At 44.1% G+C, this 21,080-nt stretch overlaps 1 pseudogene; it reads right to left on the bottom strand.

Annotated features, from left to right (window-relative positions):
• LOC121553246 overlaps nucleotides 1-21,080 on the bottom strand; it is a 36,782-nt pseudogene that overhangs the window by 15,573 nt on the left and 129 nt on the right.

Raw genomic sequence — 21,080 nt, forward strand, 5'->3', positions numbered from 1 at the left:
ATATCCATATCGCCGCCATTTTCATATCACCGTATTTCCCTTCATTTACCAAAATAGAAAACGTCACATAATTTCCTCCATTAAGGGGGTTGAGTTGCAGTGAGACCTTGGTGCTGACAACATGGCTGTCTGTGCCTACAGTCTCTCTCTGGCAGCCACAAGGCATAAAACTGTCCTTTGGAAGATCATGCAGGTGCATGATTAGGAATCATGTTATGTTATCAATGCTTGGGGGGTGGAGGTGGGATGATCGACTACCTTTAGCCCCCTACCCCCACCAACACTCAGTTAGTGCCAGAGTAGGAGTGATGCTAGGTAGCGTTAGCTACATTAGTCGGCTGAACCTTCGCCAAAACTCTGGTAATTTTCATCCTATTGCCCAATCTTCTTTTTACTTTATAAATAGTGAGCCAATGTGTTTTCAGCACTTTTATTTCCATGACTGATCAAAACAAATTTTCTCATGCGCTCTCTCGTCTCTCTGCAGCAGACATCAAATCGCAATATTGAATCGCAATACATATAGAATCGTGATAATCGTATTGGCACCTATGTATCGTGATAATATCGTAGGCCCTTGACAATTCCTAGCCCTAATGTAGAGATGAGATGTATCGTGAGTGTCTGAGTAGGAGTGAAGCAGGTGAGATGTATCAGTGAGTGTAAACATATGACTCGTTTGCCCTTTTTCATACAGTGTGTAATATACAGACTTCAGCATGACTGTGGTAGGGCCTGTGTTCATGTGTGAGCGCTCCAGGGTCGTATCCTTTCCTGTTTCCCTCAGTGAGTTCAGCTGTGGTTCAAGCTCTTTGATCAGGGATGTTCAGAGGCCCGTCGGCACCCAGCTCCTCAACTAAGTGCTGTTCCTCACCAAGCAAGGAGTTACGGAAAGCAGCAGGGGAGACACAGACATCCTCCCAGCCAGCCTCCACGGATCAAACCCAGCTCTCCCAGGGACCATCAACCATCAAAGGGATCCCATCCACTTTTCTTCAAAGTCACTAAATAGCACTACGTTACTGCATTGTGTCTGTACTGCTTTGTCAAACTACAGACTTTGCTAGATGCCATGATGCACTGTTTTGGGCTGGGTTAATATCATGGTACCAGATTCCAACATTTTGGGTTAGTCTTTGAAGAGCACTCACCTCGATCACTCGGGAGTCAAAGTCTTCGTAAGTCTCTGTAAAAAAAAGACAATAATAAAGTAGTACAAAAACAGAGTAACATGGAGATGAAAGGTGACTTCCAGTGACATGAATATGCATGTTAACCCAGGTTACAGCTTCCAATAAATAATTAAAGTAATAAAAAACCTCATTTCATATGACCTATCATAGAGGAACTATTAGGACTGATGATGTCAGAATGCTGTTCCTCGACTACAGCTCAGCTATTAACACCATGGTGTCCTCCAAGCTCGTCACTAAGCTCAGGGCCTTGGGTCTGAACACCGCCCTGAGCAACTGGATCCTAGATTTCCTGACGGGCCGACCCCAGGTGGTGAGGGTAGGAAACAACACCTCCGTCAAGCTGATCCTCAACACGGGGGCCCCTCAGGTGTGTGTGCTCAGCCCCCTCCTGTACTCCCTGTTCACCCATGACTGCGTGGCCACGCACGACTCCAATTCAAATCATAAAGACGACATGACAATGGTATGCCTAATTACCAACAACAACGAGACAGCCTACAGGGAGGAGGTTAGAGCCCTGGCGGAGATGATGTTGGAACATTGCTGCGGGGACTTGCTTCCATTCAGCCACAAGAGCATTAGTGAGGTCGGGCACTGATGTTGGGCGATTAGGCCTGGCTCGCAGTCGGTGTTCCAATTCATCCCAAAGGTGTTGATTGGAGTTGAAGTCAGGGCTCTGTGCAGGCCAGTCATGTTCTTCCACACCGATCTCGACAAACAATATCCGTATGGACCTCGCTTTGTGCACGGGGGCATTGTCATGATGAAACAGGAAAGGGCCTTCCCCAAACTGTTGCCACAAAGTTGGAAGCACAGAATCGTCTAGAATATCATTGTATGCTGTAGCATTAAGATTTCCCTTCACTGGAACTAAGGGGCCTAGCCCGAACCATGAAAAACAGCCCCAGACCATTATTCCTATGCATTGGGGCAGGTATCGTTCTCCTGGCATCCGTCAAACCCAGATTTGTCCGTCGGACTGCCAGATGGTGAAGCGTGACTCATTCCTCCAGAGAACGCGTTTCCACTGCTCCAGAGTCCAATGGCAGCAAGCATTACACCACTTCAGCCGACTCTTGGCATAGCGCATGGTAATCTTAGGCTTGTGTGCAGCTGCTCAGCCATGGAAACCCATTTAATGAGGCTCCCAACGAACAGTTCTTGTGCTGACGTTGCTTCCAAAGGCAGTTTGGAACTCGGTAGTGAGTGCTGCAACTGAGGACAGATGTTTTTTTACGCTCTACACGCTTCAGCACTCGGTGGTCCCATTCTGTGAGCTTGTGTGGCCTACCACTTCGTGGCTGAGCCATTGTTGCTCCTAGACGTTACCACTTCACAACAATAGCACTTACAGTTGACCGGGGCAGCTCAAGCAGGGCAGAAATTTGACGAAATGACTTGTTGGAAATTTGGTACCTATGACGGGGCCACGTTGAAAGTCACTGAGCTCTTCAGTAAGGCCATTCTACTGCCAATGTTTGTCTATGGATATAGCCGAATCCACTAATTTAAAGGGGTAACCACATATATAGTGTATCTTGTGTAAATTCTCCCAGTGTACATAGTCCCGTGTGGCTCAGTTGGTAGAGCATGGTGGTTGCAATGCCATGGTTGTGGGTTCGATTCCCACGGCGTACCAGAACGAAAAAGTACAAAAATGTATGCACTCACTACTGTAAGTCGCTCTGGATAAGAACGTCTGCTGAATGACTGAAATGTAAATACGTATCGACTGCATTTCGATAACTGCTACTTGGGTTGTTAATTGGATTCATCCCACCGATTTTGATTTCTTGTTTCTTTTGTATTTGTTTTATTAAATGTTCATTTGTCTACTTGTTAAACATTTTACTGCATTGTTAGGAGCTAGAAACATAACCATTTTGCTGCACCCGCTATAACACCTAATAAACTGGGCTGGGCTATTAATCCACCAGTATGCTAGAATATACAGTATATATTAGGCCTAGCCAACTGCAGTGAATTTAGATGACCACCACCTGTGCTATGCAAGCCAGAGACAAACAAATATTTTGTGCCAATAAATTGAAGTTCAACATTGCCAGTTTAATTAAATGTGCAATAAAAAAGTATAGTGCCTAGGCCTATTTAATGAAACCATGGCTGTTGATGTAGGCAACAGATCATAAAGCAGGGAATCCCTGATTCCCCACTGAGCTCCTTTTAGGAAAATGACATGTTCACTTTCTCATCCATAAACGCATAGCAAGTGCACTGTCCAGCAGCTCACACCAGCAGGATGGGGGTCTTTTCATTAGGAGGGACGTCTACAGTGGATCGCTATTTGGACACCTATTTATTTGGCAGCACGAATGATCAGTATAGCCTCTTATCGTCTAGACATGAATAAAAACCACCAAGCTTTGACTCAATTTAATGAAAAACAAAAATAATTACCGGGCAGTTTGGAAAAACTAATCCTGTGCGAATCTTCCTCTGAAATAAGGCACATGCTGTGATAAGAATTACATAACCAACATCTCTAGTAATAGGCATACTATAGCTGTCTCTCTCTCCCCCTTCAAACGTTCCTTGTCAATTCATTTGATAGGCTACATTATTTTAGAATTATGCTATAAATGTAGCCAAGGCCTACTTTTTGATGGACTACAGCCAAGGTTTGAAGGTGAGCCTAGGTTTTGAATACGTTTTTAGGAAAGGAGAAAGTTGATTTTTGTGTGTTTGAGATACGCTGGTGGTGTTGATTGGTGGGTCTTTTTAGAGTGTGTATGTGTGTGTGTTTGTGTGAGAGTTCGCTAATTCTCTCTATGTCCATTCAGAAAGTTTCCTAATGTTGCCTGTCTGGACTTCATCTCTTAATAAGAGGATGGACAAATACTATATCTGAAATGAGTATAACAAAATTGTAAAAATGTAAGCACGTCATGATGATCAATATGTGCGAGGAATGACGACAGGTGCCAGTTGTGCGTTTCTTTCCTCTCATTAATGGGATACAACGGAAGCAAACGTAGTTCGATTGAATCTTGTAGGCTAATATTTTCCATATCATTATTTCTCTCTCATTACGGAGTTCTCTTTAGCTACTTTGAACAACATGATCTTCCATTGACACTGCCTTCTCACAAGGGAATGACCGCAGCAGGTCGTAACGGTATTGTTTATTGTTGTTCTTAAAATTGTAATTCTATATTGCACCAAATTTGCACGCACCCCATGTTCCATAACATTGTCATGGAAAATATTTATGTTGTTTCCAACTATCAATCAGCAACTGCGCCGTAAATCCAGTTGCATATTGAACATTAAGATTGTCGAAAGGCCAGTCTCTTTGGCAAATGACAGGAGTGGCAAGGAGTGGAATGTTCGCTAAAAAGACTGGTACCCAGACTAAGGGTTAATACTTAGTTGATTGACTTTTTGTTTACAACAGAGGGAAATCTGACTTTTTTTTAGTGTACTCCACTGCTAAAACAGAGAATAATTTATGTGGTAAACCCACACAAATCCAAAACCAATTGTTAACAAACACATGACATTCACTACATGGGGCTAGCTTAAATGGAAGGTTGTACGCCACCATAACAGTATTCAATTCACCACCTTTGATGGCAGGTAAATAAATCTGGAAATAAACATACATCTGTCAATGATTCGGCTCTGCAGCGGTGTCAGTAAATCCCTCAGTACACTCCAACATGGGATTCTAAAAGAGATGGGAGGCGAGAGGACATTTCCTTGATTTAAGAGCCAGGCTTGGCAAAGGTGTCTGTTAGGAGGTGGCGTTAACCCCGGGTTGAGGAATAGGAGGGTGAAGGTCAAAGGTTGAGCGTTCCCCGCTCCCATCCAGAGGCGTGATTTAGGTTCCCGTCCACGCAGCTGCACGGTAATCCATCACCGTGGGGACTAGGAGCCAGAGCGGACACTGCAGCTGGACTAGCAAGAGAGAGAGACAACGGAAGGCAGGAAATGTAATAACCAACCCAGCGCTGCCCGGGCGACTGGAGGAAATAAATACATAAAATAAATGTATAACAAATAAATCCTTGCCGTGCTGTGTGGGGACGACTTCAATTAAACTGAAATTGTTCTCTCTGTGGTGTGTTTCAGTCGTAAACAGAGGTGGGGTTGGTGGGAGGACGAGGAAAGGTTGGAGAGGCTGGTACAATACAATACCAGTTTGATTGTGTTCCATCTCACAGGGAGATGAGGAGAGGCAGAGAGAGAGAGTTCTATTTCAGTTACGTCTTTCCTTGACAGAGGAACACCACCAATCTTACTCAGGCAACTTACTTATTCTCAAGTTCTGCAGTTCTGAAAGTTTTAGCTTTTTGACTACTTTAATATTCAAGCCCTAAAATAAGTTATCCATCGGAGGGGTGAAGGGCCAGATGGACAGAGCTGAGAAACAGCCTGCTATCCCCCAGCCTGCTCTCCCCCATCCTGCTCTCCCCCAGCCTGCTCTCCCCCAGCCTGCTCTCCCCCAGCCTGCTCTCCCCCAGCCCTACAGACAGCCCCCCCTCATCCTCCCTCAGACTACAGTACAGTGAGAGAGAGAGGCACAGACTTTTCACTTTATCTAGAATGTATCAATGTCAAAGACCTGATATATAATTTTAAATGTCAAAGACTTGATCAAAATAATCTCAAAGTTTATTGATCACTTCATAGAAAAGTAGTTTATATGAAATGAATTTACACCATCACAGATTTTGGTTAGCCTAGGGTTAGCCAAAATACTGAGTGGCGCAGTGGTCTAAGGCACTGCATCGCAGTGCTAACTGTGCCACTAGAGATCCTGGTTCTAATCCAGGCTCTGTCGCAGCCGGCCGCGACCGGGAGACTCATGGGCGGCGCACAATTGGCCCAGCGTCGTCCAAGGTAGGGGAGGGAATGGCCGGCAGGGATGTAGCTCAGTTGATAGAGCATGGCGTTTGCAATGCCAGGGTTGTGGGTTCGATTCCCACGGGGGGGCAGTATAAAAAACAATATGTATTCACTAACTGTAAGTCGCTCTGGATAAGAGCGTCTGCTAAATGACTAAAAATGTAAAAAATGTAAAAATGTTAGAGAGGTGGGAGGGAAAGAGTCCTGTCAGTCTGCCTGGCCTTTCATCGTGTCTCACTAGGCTCCATTGGCTCTCCGTCGCCCTGCTAGCCAGACGACATTTACCCTTTCCAGACAGCGGTACGGACTCCGCTCTCCCCAGTGGACTGTGTGGCGCAACGATTGAAAGACGCATCGTCGTGGAGGATGCTGGCATTTGGAGCTTTCAGAAGGAAAAGAGTGACCCAAACTGCCATTTCAATACCAGGGGTATTGATTACCAGAGCAGATGGAATGCTGATAGAATGCTGTGGGGAACGGCCCAGTGTTGTGAATGTGCCTGGCTGGAGAATGACACGGTCATTACTGACTCACAACCTTTACCAGTAAAGCAAGGCCAGAGGTGATGCTGTGTGGTGAATGCAGATTGCTTTGCTTCAATAATATACCAACAATATTCAATCTGATCCAAGGTAATATCACTATACAGTAACAGTGATTGATGTTTGGTGGCAAAACGGACCTTCAAAGTGTGTGCACACGTTACACACACACTAACGTGCGCACTACACACACATACCTCCGTTGGGTCCAGGGTCAGGGGGCCCCAGACTGATTCCTCCCCAGGAGTTGCCAGTCCACCCTCGTTCCCTCTTCACCCTCATCTTCCTCCTGCGATCCCATTCGTCACGCTGCCGCAGAAGCTCCGCTTGCAGTTCCTGTTGCTCGGACTCCCCACGGCGGGCTATGTTCTGTATGGTCCCACTCTTCAGTATGGGCGCGTTCAACCCCTGACACAGAAAGAGGGTAGGGGGTTTGATAAGGGAAGGAGCATTCCTTTGTTCTAAACTCCACAGCAATCCCAACTGAAACGAAGCAGCAACTTCAACTTTATTTTACCTTACAGACTGTCTAAAGAAAAGTCGTTACAGAGACACACAGACTGACGGGAAAGATGGGGCACTGATTAGGAGGGGAGTAGACAGCACTTCAACCACTGTGAAGAGGTGCAGCCAAAAATCACAAGAAAAGTCACACCTATTCTCTTCCAATAGGGCACTGATTACACAATCTTGTCACAGCTGTAGGGTTTGATGGATTTGAACAAAGCCGGAAAAGAAAGACAGGGAGACCGTCTGGGTAGCAGACAGCTCAGCAATAAAAGAAACTCAATTAATTTCCACTTTTTAAACGACACTGAGATAGACAAGAGAAGGAGAACTGATCTGTTCATTATAAATGAGTGTAATTAATCAAATAATACTGGTAACAGATTAATAGTCTACACAGTGCCTGTCTACTGCCCATTAGCAGAATTAAATTCAGATCAAACTTTAGCCATCGACATACGAACTCGAATTCAACTTTGGCATTAAAAACGGAAAGAAGCATCATACCAACCAATCGTTGTGTTGGTTCACTCAGGGCTCTGGGTTTACTCTCTTTCTCCAACATAAAATAACATTATTGAGATACAGGGATATAGAAATAGCTATGAATGAAATAGATCTATCCCATATATCCATCTTACCCTCTCCGATGTTCTGGCCTCGGTTCAGATCCTTCTTCATCTTCCTCTTGGTCCTCTTCCCTCGACCCTTCCGAGCTCCGGCGCCTGTCTCTGCCAGAACTCCCCTCCAAAGCTCCTCTGCTGTCACTGCAATGATAACACACCAAAATATGGATTTCATTGGGAAATCGGACTCATCTGGAACCTCAACGCAGCATACATTTTCTCATCCCTCTATGTTTAGAATGTCGAAAGCAAGCTAAATATCCACTGAATAAACTAGATGCCTGGTTACCTGTAGGATAAGGATGATGACTATCCAATGGCACAGGTCAAGCAAGCAAAATCAGAACCAAGCTTACTACCCTATGTCACAGGGATCTGCAGGTGTAGCAAAACTCTAGGAATAGGAAATTACAACAATGCTAAAGAGTTTGAAATATATTGAACTTCCTCTTTAAATGTAGCTCTACTTGTCTAGACACACAAAAAAATAAGGAAACTTCAGTTTTATATTCGCTACAGGCCCTCCTTGTCCCCTCAACCACCTGAATGTCTGAACACAGTCAGCATAATGTTCCCATTTGGACACACATCTGCAAGTACAAATATGTTTTTCAACGCATCTGTCGTGCTGCTGCTGTAAACAAATCTCTCTGGAACACGGCTGGGATTGACCTCCAACGCAAGAGCCCCGAAATTACAATCTGCAGCTACAGTCATGAACTAATCAAACCTGCTGGAGCGCACTGAATTTCAGCAAACAAACACCAGTTATTACTCAGAGAGAGAGAGAGAATGCTGGCTTGTTTTTGTAAAAGAAAAGCTCATTTCAGCCGGTCTGCTTGGTTCTCAAGGATTCAGAAGGAGATGCTCAGTGCAGCTCTGAGATTTGATTACGAGTTCATTAAAGCATGCGAAGGGAGATGTAACGAGTATGCTTGAGCATTTAATGAGGCTTTGTACTACAGCAAAGAAACAAAACCCTGTCAATAAGCCAAACCTTGCTTGAGGCTACTTCTAGTGTCCTTGCTGTGAGGAAAAGTCTGAAAAGGGAGTTAATCTTCATCATTGGGTGAGTCAGTGTCACTGGAAGGTTAATTTTGTAGCCTATACTTATTAATATCAAATCAAATTGTATTGGTCCCATACACGTTTCTAGCTCCAACAGTGCAGTAATATCTAACAATTTAACAATACACATAATCTAAATGTAAAAGAATGGAATTAAGAAATATATAAATATTAGGATGAGCAATGTCGGAGTGGCATAGTCATAAAATATAGTAGAATATAATACAGTATATACACTACCGTTCAAAAATGTCCTTGTTTTCGAAAGAAAAGTATATTTGTCCATTAAAATAACATCAAATTGATCTGAATACAGTGTAGACATTGTTAATGTTCTAAATGGCTATTGTAGCTGGAAACGGCTGATTTTTAATGGAATATCTACATAGGCGTACAGAGGCCCTTTATCAGCAACCATCAGTCCTGTGTTCCAATGGCACATTGTGTTTGCTAATCCAAGTTTATCATTTTAAAAGGCTAATTGATCATTAGAAAACCCTTTTGCAATTATGTTAGCACAGCTGAAAACAGTTGTGCTGATCAAAGAAGCAATACAACTGGCCTTCTTGAGGCTACTTGAGTATCTGGAGCATCAGCAATTGTGGGTTCAATTACAGGCTCAAAATGGCCAGAAACAAATAACTTTCTTCTGTTACTCGTCAGTCTATTCTTGTTCTGAGAAATGAAGGCTATTCCATGCGAGAAATTGCCAAGAAACTGAAGATCTCGTACAACGCTGTGTACTACTCCCTTCACAGAACAGCGCAAACTGTCTCTAACCAGAATAGAAAGAGGAGTGGGAGGCCCCGGTGCACAACTGAGCAAATACATTAGTGTCTAGTTTGAGAAACAGACGCCTCACAGGTCCTCAACTGGCAGCTTCATTAAATAGTACCCGCAAAACACCTGTCTCAACGTCAACAGTGAAGAGGCGACTCCGGGATGCTGTACTTCTAGGCAGAGTTGCAAAGAAAAAGCCCTATCTCAGACTGGCCAATAAAAAGAAAAGATTAAGATGGGCAGTCTGAGATATGGCTTTTCCTTTGCAACTCTGCCTAGAAGGTCAGCATTCCGGAGTCGCCTCTTCACTGTTGACGTTGAGACTGGTGTTTTTCAATCTTAGTTTGAGTTTGCGGCAACTGTCTGCTGCTAGGAAAACATTGCAGTCTGAGATTTCTGTTTTTACTACCGTATTGATATTTTTTTTTAACATACGCTACCGGTCAACAGTTTTAGAACACCTACTCATTCAAGGGTTTTTCTTTATTTTCATTTTCATATTTTATTTTTACATTGTATAATAATAGTGAAGACATCAAAACTATTAAATAACACATATGGAATCATGTAGTAACCAAAAAAAAAGTGTTAAACCAATCAATATGTGTTATATTTGAGATTCTTCAAATAGCCACCCTTTGCCTCGATGACAGGCATTGGAAAACATCCCTGGTCTTTGGGGTTGAATCTGTTTGAAATTCACTGCTCGACTGAGGGACCTTACAGATAATGGTATGTGTGGGGTACAGAGATGAGGCACTCATTCAAAAATCTAGTTAAACACTATTATTGCACACAGAGTGAGTTCATACAACTTATGTGACTTGTTAAGCAAATTCTTACTCCTGAACTTATTTAGCCTTGCCATAACAAAGTGATTGAATACTTATTGACAAGACATTTCAGCTTTTCATTTTTTATTAATGTGTAAACATTTTGAAAAACATTTTGACATTATGGGGTATTGTGTGTAGGCCAGTGACGAAACATCAACATTTAATCCATTTGAAAATTCAGGCTGTAACACAGCACAATGTGGAAAAAGTAAAGGGGTGTGAATACATTCTTAAGGCACTGTATATATCTAAAGAGCAGGCAGCTGGTGCTGTAGATACTATAGACAGACTGTTACGCACGCCTCTCGGAAGAGGGAACGCAACACCCTGCTACAACTCAACTCTCCGTGGTGTGAAAGAGGTATGGGACTGTAGGTGTGAGTAAGGATGACAAAAGGCAGAAAATACCGTTAACAGGGAATTTATTCCTTCGCATGGTAAGTTTGGGGAAAAGGGGCTGGACGGAACCAAAGCAAAGAAAGTAAATCTGGTGCACTAACCAAAATACAGGGGATGGTCCGCCCAGGTCTTTCCTAGTGTGCATAGACAGTCAACTTCTACGGGTAATGTATGCCCGCGGGCCTCTTGCCTAAGCACTCCCTAGGTGCCTTCCCCTTCCCCCCTTGGGAACAAATGAAACAAAAATAGCACAAACTGGTTCACAACAAAAACCTGAGAAAAAAACTAACTCAGGACATTAAAGAAACTCTGAGCCACAAACTAACACAAAACATTTCAATCAGCTCTCACAGCAACAACTACACAGTACATACCAAATGTCTTCGCAACAACCAACATGCTATAACTCTCAGCAATTCTGGTTCCCTTCTCTTCTGAGGAACAGAACTGGGGCTTATATAGCTTCAGAAGGAGTTGGTAATTGGAGACAGCTGTGTCCTGACGAGGGCGCAGGGTGAGCTCTCCAATCATCAATGTTCATTGACCAATCAGCTGCTTGTTAGGGAATTTCAGGAACCCATTTCCTGAAATACATACATGAAAATACACAACCTACAACACAGAAACTGGGGAACGTAACACAGACACTGAAATTAATCTGTTCTAGATCAATAATACTGGTCAATCCCAAAACTGTGTAGCCTATTTTAGCAGTTTAGAACGCTTCAACAGTCTCCTTTAGGCCTGTGCACACCACTAACTTCATCCCTTCCCTCCATCTCTCCTATAGATTGGCACAACCACGCTACAACAGATGCCAGTCATGCCACAAAAAGGAATGAGGCACACAAAGAAAGTTGAAAAGAACAACCCTTCCCTGTTTTGCCTTACTTTGCTCATGGCTATGAGACTTCTGTGCTAAAGGTCTTCAAATGGGACGCAAACTAAAGCAGTAAACAGGCATACTGCACATCTAAACAGCTTGTTTACAGACAAACATGAATTCTGAACAGAGGTCCGAACAGAGGTCTGAGTGAGTACACTTTTTTTGTCATGAGCTAGTGAACATTTTATCTTCAAAGAACCAAGCCATCGGGGAAAAGAGCCTTTAGAACGCAAATGAGTCTTAAGAAATTAATCACTCAGTGATCTAACAGAGCATGGCCTTTTCACAACATGTCTTACATGTGTTGGCCAGTACAAGCATAAAGACCCCGTTTTCCATTCTCTCTTGCCTCCCTGTCCATGCCCAGTCAGTAAAGCTGGCCACTCAGATGCTCATATCAGACATGTCTAAAACTTTCATTAGACTCCACCAGTCAGCCAATCAGCCAGTCAGCCAGTCAGTCAGTCAATCGGTCAGCCAATCAGTCAGGCGGTACAGCATCTCTTTCATTAGCAGTAGTAATGATCCTGGTCTAGACTGCCAAGACCAGCTATTAGAACGCCTGGCGTCAGGCAGAGAGACGAGTCAGCGTGTCAAGTTCATTCATTTCACTCATCTTTCTTATTATACTCAACTAAAATATCAACGCAACATGTAAAGTGTTGGTCCCATGTTTCATTAGCTGTTTCACAGCCCATCTGTAATTAGCCCACCCAACTACCTCATCCCCATATTGTTATTTGCATTGTTATTTATTTTGCTCATTTGCACCCCAGTATCTCTATTTGCACATCATCTTCTGCACATCTATCACTCCAGTGTTAATACTAAATTATAATTGTAATTATTTTGCACTATGGCCTATTAATTGCCTTACCTCCATAACTTACTACATTTGCACACACTGTATATAGATTTTATATTGTGTTATTGACTGTATGTTTTGTTTACCCCATATGTAACTCTGTGTTGTTGTTAAATCGCACTGCTTTGCTTTATCTTGGCCAGGTCGCAGTTGTAAATGAGAACTTGTTCTCAACTGGCTCACCTGGTTAAATAAAGGTGAAATAAAAATAAATAAATACAAATAAAAGATCCCAGAAATGTTCCATACACACAAAAAGCTTATTTCTCTCAAATGTTGTGTACAAATCTGTGTACAAATTTCTCCTTTGCTAAGATAATCCATTCACCTGACAGGTGTAGCATATCAAGAAGCTGATTAAACCGATTGATCTTTACACAGGTGGACCTTGTGCTGGGGACAATAAAAGGCCACTCTAAAATGTGCAGTTTTGTCACACAACACATTGCCACAGATGTCTCAAGTTTTGAGAGAGTGTGCAATTGGCATGCTGACTGCAGGAATGTCCACCAGAGCTGTTGCCAGAGAATTGCATTTTCATTTCTCTACCAATGTCGTTGTAGAAAATTTGGCAGTACGTCCAACCGGCCTCACAACAGCAGACCACGTGTAACCACGCCAGCCCAGGACCTCCACACCCACTTCTTCACCTGCGGGATCGTCTGAGACCAGCCACCCGGACGATGAAACTGTGGGTCTGCACAACCGAAGACTTTCTGCACAAACTGTCAGAAACCATCTCAGGGAAGCTCATCTGCGTGCTCGTCATCCTCACCAGGGTCTTGACCTGACTGCAGTTCGGCGTCGTAAACGACTTCAGTGGGCAAATGCTCACCTTCGATGGCCACTGGCATGCTGGAGAAGTGTGCTCTTCACGGAGGAATCCCGGTTTCAACTGTACCGGGCAGATGGCAGACAGAGTGTGTGGGCAAGTGGTCTGCTGAGGTCAACGTTGTGAACAGAGTGCCCCATGGTGGTGGTGGAGTTATGTTATGGGCAGGGATAAGCTACGGACAACGAACACAATTGCATTTTATCGATGGCAATTTGAATGCACAGAGATACCGTGACGAGATCCTGAGGCCCATTGTTGTGCAATTCATCCGCCGCCATCACTTCATGTTTCAGCATGATAATGCACGGCCCCATGTCGCAAGGATCTGTACACAATTCCTGGAAGCTGAAAATGTCCCAGTTTTTCCATGGCCTCCATACTCATTCTACATTTTTTACATTTTAGTCATTTAGCAGACGCTCTTATCCAGAGCGAGTTACAGTTAGTGAGTGCATACATTTTTCATACGGTCACCCATTGAATGGTTTTCTGTTCCGTGTAGTACACAGCATCACATCAGTCTCGGTTTTAGCCTACCTTATGTGCTAAAGATCACACACTTAAGTTAACATAGAATCTAGTGACAATTCTGATATTTGACATCTTGTGGAAAAGTGTACCTTTTCCTATAAAAAAAATGAAAGTAGTCTGTCTAAATCAATTCAACAAGATCATAGTTGCTATGGTGACCAATGAGTTGTTGTTGTGTTGTATGGCATTGAAGCTCGTTTGAAGGTTTGTTAACACAGTGTCCAATGAAGGGCCAGACGTATACAAAATGGTGTCGTCTGCGTAGACGTGGATCTGAGAGTCACCAGCAGCAAGAGCAACATCATTGATATACACGGAGAAAAGAGTCGGCCAAAGAATTGAACCCTGTGGCACCCCCATAGAGACTGCCATAGGTCCAGACAACAGGCCCTCCGATTTGACACATTGAACTCTATCTGAGAAGTAGTTAGTGAACCAGGCGAGGCAGTCATTTGAGAAACCAAGGCTATTTAGTCTGCCAATAAGAATGCGGTGGTTGACAGAGTCGAAAGCCTTGGCCAGGTCGATGAAGACGGCTGCACAGTACTGTCTATTATCGATCGCGGTTTTAATATCATTTAGGACCTTGAACGTGACTGAGGTACACCCATGACCAGCTCGGAAAACGGATTGCATAGCGGAGAAGGTACGTTGGGATTCAAAATGGTCGGTGATCCAAATACTTTCGAAAGGCAGGGCAGGATGGATATAGGACTGTAACAGTTTGGATCTAGAGTGTCACCCCCTTTGAAGAGGGGGATGACCGCGGCAGCTTTCCAATCTCTGGGGATCTCAGACATTACGAAAGAGAGGTTGAACAGGCTAGTAATAGGGGTTGCGACAATTTCGGCGGCTATTTTTTTAGAAAGAAAGGGTCCAGATTGTCTAGCCCAGAAGATTTGTAGGGGTCCAGATTTTGCAGCTCTTTCAGAACATTAGGGTCTGAATTTGTGTGAAGTAGAAGCGGGGGGGGCATGGGCAAGTTGCAGCGGAGGGTGCAGAGCTGGTGGCCGGGGTAGTGGTAGCCAGGTGGAAAGCATGGCCAGCCGTAGCAAAATGCTTGTTGAAATTCTCGATTATTGTAGATTTATCGGTGGTGATAGTGTTTCCTTGCCTCAGTGCAGTGGGCAGCTGGGAGGAGGTGCTCTTATTCTCCATGGACTTTACAGTGTCCCAAAACCTTTTGGAGTTGTGTATATTGGTTCCTAACTTCCCTGAAAAGTTGCATATCGCGGGGGCTATTCGATGCTAATGCAGTACGCCACAGGATGTTTTTGTGCTGGTGAAGGGCAGTCAAGTCTGAGGAGAACCAGGGGCTATATCTGTTCTTAGTTCTGGATTTTTTGAACGGGGCATGCTCATTTAAGATTGAGAGGAAAGCACTTCTAAAGAACAACCAGGCATCCTCTACTGACGGAATGAGATCGATATCCATCCAGGATACCTGGGCCAGGTCAATTAGGAAGGCCTGCTCGCTAAAGTGTTTTAGGGAGCGTTTGACAGTGATGAGGGGTGGTCGTTTGACCGCGGACCCGTTACAGACGCAGGCAATTAGGCAGTGATCGCTGAGATCCTGGTTGAAGACAGCGGAGGTGTATTTAGAGGGTAAATTAGTCAGGATGATATCTATGAGGGTGCCCATGTTTACGGATTTAGGGTTGTACTTGGTAGGTTCCTTGATCATTTGTGTGAGATTGAGGGCATCTAGTTTGGATTGTAGGATGGCCGGGGTTTTAAGCATATCCCAGTTTAGGTCACCAAGCAGTACAAACTCTGAGGATAGATGGGGGGGCAATCAATTCACATATGGTGTCCAGGGCACAGCTGGGGGCTGAGGGGGGTCTGTAGCAAGTGGCAATAGTGAGAGACTTATTTCTGGAAAGGTGGATTTTTAGAAGTAGGAGCTCAAACTGTTTGGGCACAGACCTGGATAGTATGATAGAGCTCTGCAGGCTATCTCTACAGTAGATTGCAACTCCACCCCCTTTGGCAGTTCTATCTAGATGGAAAATGTTGTAGTTGGGGATGGACATTTCTGAATTTTTGGTGGCCTTTCTAAGCCAGGATTCAGACACTGCTAGAACATCAGGGTTGGCGGAGTGTGCTAACGCAGTGAATAACTCAAACTTAGGAAGGAGGTTTCTGATGTTAACGTGCAGAAAAAAAAAAAACGCAACTAATGCAACTGATCCCACCTTGTTTCTTTTGGTTTTGGGTGTCAATGACTTTTGAGCACTTTGTATACCGCCAAACTAGCTCTAGTCCACGCAAGCGTCTGGTCCTTAGATACGCATGGACCAAGGAGAGTCTTGTGGTCGCATTGAGATACCACTATAATTATTAAGTATTCTAATTCCTCATTCTATGGGTGGTCATTTATTTAGAATTTTGGAGACACGACACCCTGTGCATACAAAGAAAGGTCATCCAGCACTCAACGTCTTTACTTTGGTAAGTTAAAGATTTTGATTGTATGACTTAATTTTCCATTTTTACCGCTATTTTTTTTTTAGGAGCTAAACAAAATGGGGGGTGGGGGGGGCCTCTAACCTGACGATTCACACTAAATTCTTCCCACTGCTCTGTCGTTCGCTACAAACTTTAGTCTGAGACTGCCATCATTGAAGTCGTCTCGTCTGTGGTGACGCGGGGCATGAGGTGCGTTGTATAAAACAAAGCCATCAGCGATTGGATCGTCTCTAACCAATCAGAGTATCAAAACTAATGACGAATTTTCAAACCGCTGCTTAACCACAGATTAGATTATCCATTATATTGGCCAGACACTGTAGTAGCCGCTCTAACAATGAAAATAATGTCTTCCAACATGGAAAGCAGTCGGGAGGAGGCAAGATCAGGTGGGACCATTTTAGCAGATTTGAGAGGGCAGATACGTGTGTATGGTTCGCAATTGTTCCCACTAGTCAAAATTGTCTTCCAAAATGGAAAGCAGTCGGGAGGAGGCAAGATCAGGTGGGACCATTTTAGCAGATTTGAGAGGGCAGATACGTGTGTATGGTTCGCAATTGTTCCCACTAGTCAAAATTGGATATATCTTGAAAATTCATGAAAACAAAAATGTGCCTTTTGGTCTTAATTGAAGGTTAAAGTTAGGCATAAGGTTAGCAGTGTGGTTAAGGTTAGTTTAAAATCACAAGAGAAATTGTAGAAATAGGCAGGGTTTATGACTGTGGCTGTGGTAACTAGTGACGACCAGACAACTCTGATATGAAGCGTTTTTTCTCAAAATTGCCAGGATGTCATGTGTCCTACTTATATCAGTACACTCATAACAACCTACTCATTCAGAATCTTCTATTCAATCGAATAAGCCACACGTAGCAAATAAACCATTACATTTTTTGTTAACCAAATTCGACTCTCTCACATAGAAAAACGCCTTGCTTGGTAAGAGAAAAAAAACTACTTGCTGGAGAAGACAGATTTTGGGCCCAGTTAGCCCTCTCTCTTTGCCTCTTCCTCTCTGGCTTTACCCATGTGTGTTCTGGCTCTGGCCCAACCTATCGGTTTCTGGACCAATCAGACAGCCCCGAATGTGTTCATGTTTGGTGAAGGTTTGGGAAGGTACTCAGATCAAAAAGACAGTACAGCATGAAAGGGATATTAATTTTTTTTCCAACTTCATATTCATCATCTCCTGCACTACCCCAACAGCAACATATGAAAATTGCGTGTTTCTATGTTTTTTAGTAAAAAAGATAGAGGAAGATAATTGTTTCCAATGACATCATCGATGTGCATCATGTGATTTTAACCAATTATGAGGAGGCATTGCCTACTAATTGTCTACTAATTGTCTACTAAGAGGTTGATGATGTCATTGGAAACGCTTATCTTCCTCTATCTTTTTTTACTACAAAACATAGAAAGGCGCCATTTTCACATATGTTGATGTTGGGATGGTGCTGGACATGATGAATAGGAATTTCAGAATGTTTGAAATTTCCCTTGAAGATAGGCTAAAACTGCTTCTCCAATAGAAATCCCTGATTACACTTGTAGGCGATGTCATGGCGACGTTGGCTGGCAAAGCCTCTCGGTTTAGAAACTCTGTGCTCAGATCCAGACCATTGAGCAAAAGAAACTAACATGCTGACAAAACTGCCTCATGTTGATTTTGTCTATCCCCACCAGACACGTTCATGACACGCAGGTTAAAATATCAAAACCAACTGTGGAACAACTATATTAATTTGGGGACAGGTCGAAACACACATGAAACATTCATGGACATTTACCTAGCTTGCTGTTGCTAGCTAATCTGTCCTGGGAGATAAACATTGGGTTACTTAACCTGAAATGCATATGGTCCTTTTTTTAGCTGGATCTTTGTAGAATTTTGACCCATACAAAATCATGTGTTCTCTACTCCGACAATTAATCCACAGATAAAAATGGGAAACCTTGTTAGTTTTTCACTGAACAAAAATAAAAGTGTAAAGTGTTGGTTCCATGTTTCATGAGCTGAAATAAAAGACCTCAGAAATGTTCCATACGCACAGAAAGCAATTTTATTTTGTTTACATCCCTGTTATTGAGCATTTCTCATTTGTCAAGATAATCCATCCACCAGACAAGTGTGACATATCAAGAAGCTGATTAAACAGCATGATCATTACACAGGTGCACCTTGTGCTGGGGGACAATAAGAAGCCACTCTAAAATGTGCAGTTTTGTCACACAACACAATGCCACAGATGTCTCAAGTTTTGAGGGAACGTGCAACTGGCATGCTGACTGCAGGAATGTCCACCTGAGCTGTTGCCAGAAAATGGAATGTTCATTTTTCTACCATAAGACGCCTCCAACGTCGTTTTAGAGAATTTGGTAGTATGTCCAACCGGCCTCACAAACACAGACCATGTGTATGGCGTCGTGTGGGCAAGCGGTTTGCTGATGTCAACATTGTGAACAGAATGCCCCATGGTGGCAGTGGGGTTATGGTATGGGCAGGCAAAAGCTACGGACAACGAACACAATTGCATTTTATCGATGGCAATTTGAATGCACAGAGATACCATGACGAGATCCAGAGGCCCATTGTCGTGCCATTCATCTGCTGCCATCACCTCATGTTTTAGCATGATAATGCACGGCCCATGTAGCAAGGATCTGTACACAATCCCTGGATGCTGAAAATGTCCCAGTTCTTCCATGGACTGCATATTCACCAGACATGTCACCCATTGAGCATGTTTGGGATGCTCTGGATCAATGTGTACGACAGCGTGTTCCACATCCCGCCAATATGCAGCAACTTCGCATAGCCATTGAAGAGGAGTGGCACAACATTCCGCAGGCCACAAACAGCCTGGTCAACTCTATGCAAAGGAGATGTGTCGCGCTGCATGAGGCAAATGGTGGTCACACCAGATACTGACTGGTTCTGATCCCCGCCCCTATCTTTGTTTAAAGATATCTGTGACCAACAGATGCATATCTGTATTCCCAGTCATGTGAAATCCATAGATTGGGGCCTAATGAATTTATTTCAATTGACTGATTTTCTTATATGAACAGGCAAAGAGTCAATACAGGACTAAGATTGAATCATACTACACCGGCTCTGACGCTCGTCGGATGTGGCAGGGCTTGAAAACTATTACAGACTACAAAGGGAAGCACAGCCGCGAGCTGCCCAGTGACACAAGACTTCCAGACGAGCTAAACCACTTCTATGCTCACTTCGAGGCAAGCAACACTGAAGCATGCATGAGAGCACCAGCTGTTCCGGATGACTATGTGATCACGCTCTCCGTAGCCGATGTGAGTAAGACTTTTAAGCAGGTCAACATTCACAAGGCCGCAGGGCCAGACGGATTACCAGGACGTGTACTCCAACTGGCAAGTGTCTTCACTGACATTTTCAACATGTCCCTGACTGAGTCTGTAATACCAACATGTTTCAAGCAGACCACCATAGTCCCCGTGCCCAAGGACTCTAAGATAACCTGCCTAAATGACTACCGACCCATAGCACTGAAGTCTGTAGCCATGAAGTGCTTTGAAAGCTGGTCATGGCTCACATCAACACCATTATCCCAGAAACCCTGGATCCACTCCAATTTGCAATCCGCCCCAACAGATCCACAGATGATGCAATCTCTATTGCACTCCACACTGCCCTTTCCCACCTGGACAAGAGGAACACCTACGTGAGAATGCTATTAATTGACTACAGCTCAGCATTCAACACCATAGTGCCCTCAAAGCTCATCACTAAGTTAAGGATCCTGGGACTAAACACCTCCCTCTGCAACTGGATCCTGGACTTCCTGATGGGCCGCCCCCAGGTGGTAAGGGTAGGTAACAACACATCTGCCACACTGATCCTCAACACGGGGGCCCCTCAGGGGTGCGTGCTCAGGACTGAGCACGCCCCCATTCTCATCGACGGGGCTGTAGTGGAACAGGTTGAGAGCTTCAAGTTCCTTGGTGTCCACTTCACCAACAAACTATCATGGTCCAAACACACCAAGACAGTCGTGAAGAGGGCACGACAAAGCCTATTCCCCCTCAAGAGACTGAAAAGATTTGGCATGGGTCCTCAGATCCTCAAAAAATTATACAGCTGCACCATCGAGAGCATCCTGACTGGTTGCATCACCGCCTGGTATGGCAACTGCTTGGCCTCCAACCGCAAGGCACTACAGAGGGTAGTGTGTACGGCCCAGTACATCACTGGGGCCAAGCTTCCTGCCATCCAGGACCTCTATACCAGGCGTTGTCAGAGGAAGGCCCTCAAAATTGTCAAAGACTCCAGCCACCCTAGTCATAGACTGTTCTCTCTGCTACCGCACGGCAAGCGGTACCGGAGTGCCAAGTCTAGGTCCAAAAGACTTCTCAACAGCTTCTACCCCCAAGCCATAAGACTCCTGAGCAGCTAATCATGGCTACCCGGACTAGTTGCACTGCCCCCCACCCCATCTTTTTACGCTGCTGCTACTCTGTTAATGATTTATGCATAATCACTTTAACTCTACCCACATGTACATATTACTTCAACTACCTCAACTAGCCGGTGCCCCCGCACATTGACTCTGCACCGGTACCCCCCTGTATATATAGCCTCCCTACTGCAGCCTTTGTCCTTCAAAACATACATTATTCCAATAGACT

Source organism: Coregonus clupeaformis, chromosome 37 (genome assembly GCF_020615455.1).
Source record: "Coregonus clupeaformis isolate EN_2021a chromosome 37, ASM2061545v1, whole genome shotgun sequence".
Classification (NCBI taxonomy): domain Eukaryota; kingdom Metazoa; phylum Chordata; class Actinopteri; order Salmoniformes; family Salmonidae; genus Coregonus; species Coregonus clupeaformis.